Source organism: Bos grunniens, chromosome X (genome assembly GCF_055505025.1).
Source record: "Bos grunniens cultivar Pamir isolate PY7600 chromosome X, Bosgru_T2T1.0, whole genome shotgun sequence".
Classification (NCBI taxonomy): domain Eukaryota; kingdom Metazoa; phylum Chordata; class Mammalia; order Artiodactyla; family Bovidae; genus Bos; species Bos grunniens.
The window spans coordinates 13,863,586-13,871,151 of NC_141194.1; the positions used below are offsets into that span (position 1 = coordinate 13,863,586).

Here is a 7,566-nt window from a genome sequence, read left to right on the forward strand (position 1 = left end):
CAGTGCTAAACATAAAGTACTTATAGGTCTTCAAGCAAGCGTGACTGCTTTAAGCACCATTTGGGTATTTGGGGACTACACCCCACTCCAGTACTCTTGCCTGGAAAATCCCATGGACGAAGGAGCCTGGTAGGCTGCAGTCCATGGGGTTGCTAAGAGTCGGACGCAGCTGAGCAACCCACTCCAGTGTTCTTGCCTGGAGAATCCCAGGGATGGGGGAGCCTGTTGGGCTGCCATCTATGGGGTCGCACAGAGTCGGACACGACTGAAGCGACTTAGCAGCAGTAGCAGCATACAGCAAGTGGGGCTTCCCTGGTGTCTTTTATGGTAAAGAATCTGCCTGCAATGCAGGAGACCTCGTTTCAGTCCCTGGGTTGGGAAGATCCCCTAGAGAAGGAAATGGCAACCCACTCCAGTATTCTTGCCTGGAGAATCCTATGGACAGAGGAGGCTAGTGGGCTACAGTCCATGGGGTCGCAAAGAGTCAGACATGACTCAGCGACTTCAGACACAATTGAGCGACTAACACTTTCACTTCACTTTCATACAGTAGGTGCAGAAACCACTGTATCAGCCAGGATTTTATTGCAAATAACAGCGTTCTAGCTAGGAAACATATGAAGGATACAGAGAATCTCTGAAAGGCCAGAGAACCAGTTTAAAGGCTATGTAGTAAAAAAAAAAAAAAAAAAAAACAATGCCACAAATTTCACCGAGAACTGGTTTGGTAGCGACACTCCTGCCACCTCCTGGGCAGCATCATAACAGCTGGCATCACCCATCCATTAATGCTGAATCTCTGCCTTACTGCTGCTGCCACCCTCAACCTCGTGGATTCATGCAGTAACACTGGCTGCTTCCACATCACCTCAGATGCTGCCCTGTGTGTGTTTGATTGGCTGAGCCCTAATCCCTACCTGCAAAGTAGGCTGGGAAAGTGAGAATCTCATCCATTGTGGGGCATTTTTGAAATACAAGAAATGTGTTTCAAGATGCTGGGTCTAAAAGGATCTCCATCACACTTCCTTTTCCATCACTCTCCAATGCCCTCCCCTACTGCCATAACATCAGGTCCTATCTCTGACTGCCTGTGAGCTCCAATTTATATCTGCTGAGCTGGTGACCTCTTAATACAGGTTACATACTGAGCATCCTGTGAGACAGAAGAGGTTAGAGGAAGGGCCTCAAAGGGTGATAAAGTTCCCAGGGGCCATGTGATCAGGGCCCCTGCATATGTTCAAGGACACATCCCTGCTACCACCCAGACCAGTGCTGTTCCAACACAGATAGGATGAGACACAAACACATGCCACACATGAAATTTACATTTTGCTAGTTCCCACGTTAATAAAAGGGAAAAAAAGTGAGATTTATTTTAGTAATACATTTTATTCAACCTAATGTATCCAAAAATATTATCTTTTCAACAGGCCATCAGTTTTGAATAAGATATATGATCTTTTTTTATATACTGAGTCTTCAAAGTCCAGTGCAAACTTAATATTTATGGCAGATCACAATTCAGACTAACCACATTTCAAGGGCTTAAGAGCCTCATGTGGCTCATGGCTCCCATACTGGACAGTGCAGGACCCTTTGGAGATGGCAATGCTTGAATTGTGTCGTCCTCCTCTTCTTCAGCTGCAAGCCGTCTGCCATACTTGTAGCCAGGGCAGCCCTTCAGAGAACAGACGTTTATACAATGCACTGTTAAGAAGAGCTGCATAGTTCCGTTTAGGAGTTAAGCAGAAAAGTTTCTCACTCCTGGTCCTCAGTCATCCTGGCTCCATGAGCAGTCTACAACCCTTTTTCTTCTCTATTCTCACCCACTGTTAAGTACCACATGGACTGGGGACATGAGGGAGACAGGCAAGGCACCACCTCAGGTGTAAAATTTAAATGGATGTCAAAAAACTCAATAATCAAGATAAATATTTTAGTACAATATTTCTATATTAAAATTAATGCAAAAATTCATGATGAAGATAATATCAAAATTTTAAATAACAGGCTCCACTAGGGTTGAGTTTGGGACCAGGTGAGGAGGGTGGGTGGTGCAAGTACAAGGACTATTCTTCCTCTTTCCTTTGCTTCAAATGGTTCTCAGTGTCATTAGACAATGGGGCCACTTTTCCAGCACTTTCCTAAGTTTTCGATATACTGCTGGGTAATAAATGAATGAGCAAAAATAAGTTCTTTCTGAATAAAAAAGTTCTTTATTATTTAGGGTCAAATTCAATTTTAATGAAAAGCAGTAGTAATGTATTGCTTTGACACAATTACAAGGAAGACCTCACTGGAATGTTTTTAACTTGACAAATTGATTCTAGAGTTTACATTGAAGAATAAGCAGGTAAGAATAGTGAACAGTGAACAATAACATGTAAAAAAAAAAAAGAGTTGTTTTTATTGTGTGCAAAAATTTAAAAAGCAAGACTTGTCTGGTTTCTGCTTCTTGGCTGGGCAGCCCTCAGCCGGGGCTCCCACACAGTCAGGCCCCAGCAGCAGCTCTTCAGGGTGGGGCAGATCATACCACAAGGGAGCCCTCTCCACTCCCAGATTTGCTCTTATCAGGTAAAAGTTAAGTGATGTCACTCAGTCATGTCCAACTCTTTGCGACCCCATGGACTGTAGCCCACTAGGCTTCTCCGTCCATGGGATTTTCCAGGCAAGAGTACTGGAGTGGGTTGCCATTTCCTTCTCCAGGCGATCTTCCCGACCCAGGGATCAAATATGGGTCTCTTGCATTGCAGGCAGACGCTTTCCCCTCTGAGCCACCAGGGAAGCCCATCATCTTATCAGGTAAGAAGTAGTTAAATAGCCAGCACAAGCCTTGAAGGGGGATAAAAGGAAAAGAATGTTCCCAAAGTGCAGCCTGTGCCCTGAGGAGCTTGTGAAACCACGAGGTAAATGACAACAGTCTCACCAACAGATCTTTAATCTCTCTCTCCCACCCCTAGACCACTCCCAGGACCTGGCCACCTTGTCCCAGCCCCTCTTCTAGCAGCATCTATTAGGTCACTTCCATGGCTGCCCACACTACTACTCATCTTTATCTCTGCTCATAATGCCCTGTGCTCTCCCTCACCTCACTCACTCACACGTCCCACATGTGCCCCCACTCCCCTCTTTCTTGGTTCATCTGTCCCAGTCAGTCCATTTGTTTCTCTTTCTCCCTTTCCTATCACTCATGATGCATTTGTATTCACAAACACACATTTGCCAAAATTCTTTACTGCAGGGTCCCCTTTCTGCAGAGAGTAGCTTGGGGTGGAGGGTCTGGAGGCTGAGAAAAGGGCCTCCACTGGGCACCTACCAGGCTGCAAGCTTAATGAGCTGGACTTTCTGGGCATGTGCAGGGAGGGCTGTGTGAGAGCAGAGACCTCATCAGATCAATGGAACTCTCTCAGCTGCTAAGAACCATATGCATCCTTGGGTTCTGTGTGAGGGTGTTGGTACTGAGCTGCCTTGTCAAAGGATTTCAGTGACAGGAAAGGGGCTCTAAGAATCAACCCAGCAGAACTTTGAAACTGAAAATTCAGTACCACTTCTGTCAGTGGAAGGCCAGGTCCCAGTGTCCAAAAGTCACACCACATCCTCATTTTCCCAGCACTAGAGGTAGAGATGGAACAGGAGACAGAGTTAAACTTTGTCCTATAGATGGTGTCTTAGTCCACTCAGGCTGATATAACAAAACACCAGAGACTGTGTGGCTTATAAAATTAAATTTATTTCTCACAGTTGTGGAAGCTGAGAAGTCCAAGATCAAGGTACTGGCAGATTCAGTGTCTGTTGAGAGCCTACTTCCTCATTCACAAATGGCCATCTTCTCTTTATGTCTTCACAAGTTGGAAGAGGCAAGGGGGTTTTCTGCAGCCTCTTTTATAAAGGCACTAATCTCATTCATAAGGGCTTTGCTCTTCCCAAAGGCCCCACCTCCTAATACCATCACATTGACGGTTATGGCTTCCATTATATGGTGGTGGGGTGGGGGGCAGGTAGCACTAGTAGTATTAAATAACTTGCCTGTCAGTGCAGGAGACATAAGAGACAAGGGTTGGATCCCTGGGTTGGGAAGATCCCCTGGAAGCGGGCATGGCAACCCACTCCAGTATTCTTGCCTGCAGAATCCCCATGGACAGACAAGCCTAGCAGGCTACAGTACATGGGGTTGCAGAGAGTCGGACATGACTGGAGTGACTTAGCACGCACGTGGACACAGAGACTGAGACCATAGCAGACAGGTACTCATTGTCTTCCTTTCTCCTTTTGAGACAAGAGGCTTTTCCTTTGGGAGTGGTCTCTGGCTTCCAGCTTCCTGGTCTTTTTGAAACTGTACTCTGGCATTCTGGCTTCTCTTCAGGAAGTATCCCAGGCCCAGGGGCACAAAAACTTGTGGTTGCAGCTTGGACCTCCTCTGACCTCAGTGACTAGGACCCTGGGAGTAAGACCCTGTGTTCACAGAATTTATTTGGCTGTACCAGGTCATACTTGTGGCATATTGGATCTTAGTTCCCTGACCAGGGATCGAACCGAGGCACCCTGCATTGGGAGCATGGAGTCTTAGCCACTGGGTCACCAGGGAAGTCCCAAAGCAATGATTTTCAAGTTGATCTGTATGAACATTTGATCTGCGTTTTTTACCTATATATAAAATGCTTACACTATTTTAAAAGCCAACACATTCCAGTGAAAGTGAAAGTGCAGTTGCTCAGTCATGTCTGACCCATGGACGGTAGCCTACCAGGCTCCGTGGTCATTACAAACAAAATGGCACCGCCATTAATATGCACAAATCATAGCAAATTTTTTTGGATCTATCTCCTAAAGCAAAGGAAATAAAAGCAAAAAATAAACAAATGGGACCTAATTAGACTTAAAAGCTCTTGCACAGCAAAGGAAACCATCAACAAAATAAAAAGACAACATACTGAATGGGAGAAAGTATTTGGTAACTATATGACTGATAAAGGACCAACATCCAAAATATACAAAACAGCTCACAAAAGTCAATATCAAAAAAATAAGTGACCCAATTAAAAAATGTACACAATTTCTGAATAGACATTTTTCCAAAGAAGACATAGATGGCCAACAGGTACATGAAAAGATCCATATCACTATTAATTATCAGAAAAATGAAAATTAAAACCAAAATGAGATATTGCTTCACACCTGTTAGAATGTCTATCATCAAAAAGAACACGAATAACAAATGTTGGTGACGATGTGGATAACCCTAACCCTCATGCACTGTTGGGGAGAATGTAAATTGGTACAGCCATTGTGCAAAACAGTATGGACACTTCTCAAAAAACTAAATCTGCCACATGACCCAGCAATTCCACTCCTGGGTATATACCCTAGAGAAACAAAAACACTAACTCAAAAAGATACATGCAGGATGGTGTTTCAGAGACCTAGTCTGCTATCACCTCGGTCTGCTGGCTTTCCTGTTCCTGACCTCAACATCTCATCTCTCAGTTTATTGGCCTGTCATCAGCAAGCAGATTGAACTTGGACTCGATGGAAAGGAGGAACACTAAGAGATGTAGAGATGGGTTGGCAAGAAGGGATATCATTGTGAAGACTGAGAGACACAAGGCACGAAAAACAAACCAGAAACCAAGACGGTATTTCATGCATGGGGTTTGTAAGGAAGGAGACAACTGTCGCTACACACATGACCTCTCCTGACGGTCCATATGGTGTAGTGTGCAAGTATTTTCAGCGAGGGTACTGTATTTATGGAGACCGCTGCAGATATGAACATAGCAAGCCACTGAAACAGGAAGAAGCAACTGCTACAGATCTAACTGAAAAGCCATCTCTTGCTGCTTCCTCAAGTCTCTCATCAGTTGGACCGACTGTTGAAATGAATATGGGCGAGGCTGAGTCAAGAAATTCAAACTTTGCAACTGTAGGAGCCGGTTCAGAAGACCATTAATGCCATGAAGTTTGTTCCAGGGCAGCCCTACTGTGGCCAGATTACCCCTTCCTCCACCGAAGGCCCCCTGCAGGGCTCAGTGACCAAGGAAGACTTGGAAAGGGAGCAAAGTACAGTGAACACTAAGAAGCAGTTCTGCCCCTATGCCACAGTGGGGGAGTGCCGCTATGGGGAGTACTGCATGGATCTGCATGGAGACGCATGTGACATGTGCGGGCTGCAGGTCCTCTATCCTGTGGATGCCGCCCAGAGGTCACAGCATATAAAATCCTGCATTAAGACCCATAAGAAGGACATGGAGCTCTCATTCACAGTGCAACGCAGCAAGGACATGGTGTGTGGCATCTGCATGGAGGTAGTCTACGAGAAAGCCAACCCCAGCAAGCACCACTTTGGGATCCTCTCCAACTGCAACCACATCTACTGTCTCAAGTGTATTTGCAACTGGAGGAGTGCTAAGCAATTTGAGAGCAAGATGATAAAGTCCTGCCTAGAATGCCAGATCATATCTAACTTTGTCATTCCAAGTGAGTACTGGGTGGAGGAGAAAAAAAGAGAAGCAGAAACTCATTCAGAAATACAAAAAGGCAATGAGCAACAAGGCCTGCAGGTATTTTGATGAAGGCCATGGGAGCTGCCTATTTGGAGGGAACTGTTTTTACAACCATGCATACCCTGATGGCCGTCAAGAGGAGCCATAGAGACAGAAAGTGGGAATGTCAAGCAGATACCAGGCCCAATGAAGGAACCACTTCTGGGAGCTCATAGAGGACCGAGACAATGGCAACCCTCTTGACGACAAAGAGGAGGTTGTCACCTTTGAGCTGGGTGAGATGTTGCTCATGCTTTTGGCTGCAGGTGGGGGCGACAACCTGACAGACTCTGAAGACGAGTGGGACTTGTTTCATGATGAGCTGGAAGATTTTTATGACTTGGATCTATAGCAGCTCGGCGGGGCACATGAACTGGTCTGCTGAGCCTCAGACTGCAGCAGGCCTCAGGGGCAGCGGCCATGCCTGGGCTGCTCTCCTAGGCAGGCCTCTCAACTCCAGGTACTGTCGGAATCATTTTTACCCAGGGCCTGTCTTCTCAACCCCCCACCTTTCCCCAAGAAGTATTTTGTTTTCTCTGTTTAAAAAAGTTACAAAAATAAATCTGAAAGTTCGTTTTTTTGTAACATGAATTTAACTGTCAGACAGTTAGTGTAGGTTTGTCACTTCATGTTTTCCACCAGATTCACACAGTTCGAGGGGAGCATTTCTGGATTTCCAGGACTCATTTTTGAGGACCCTGGGTTCAGAAGTAACAGCACTGGCTCCTGCTTTGGGGGTCCAGGAATCGGGGTGATAGGTGAAGGAACTGAACTGTAGCCTCCTTCTGCTCTAGACTTGGGAGGTGGGTACTTGGTTTCTGGTGAACTCTGCACATCTGTGTTTTCTGTCTGGTCCCTATCCTGTCATCTCCCTCCCTGTGCACTCGTCCTGTGGTTTTTGGTCTCTTGTTTCATTGCACACAAGTAATACTACTGGGTAACCAGAACCAGATGTGAATGTATTAGAGATTTTTACTGTGTTTAGCGTGATAGGAAAATTGTGAAAGAACACATATAAGATGGGAGT

The 7,566-nt window shown here is 45.5% G+C and overlaps 1 pseudogene; it reads left to right on the plus strand.

Moving 5' to 3' along the window:
• Positions 1–5,637: 5,637 nt before the first annotated feature.
• Positions 5,638–6,891, plus strand: LOC147339819 (E3 ubiquitin-protein ligase makorin-1 pseudogene; annotated as a pseudogene).
• The last annotated feature ends 675 nt before the right edge of the window (positions 6,892–7,566 follow it).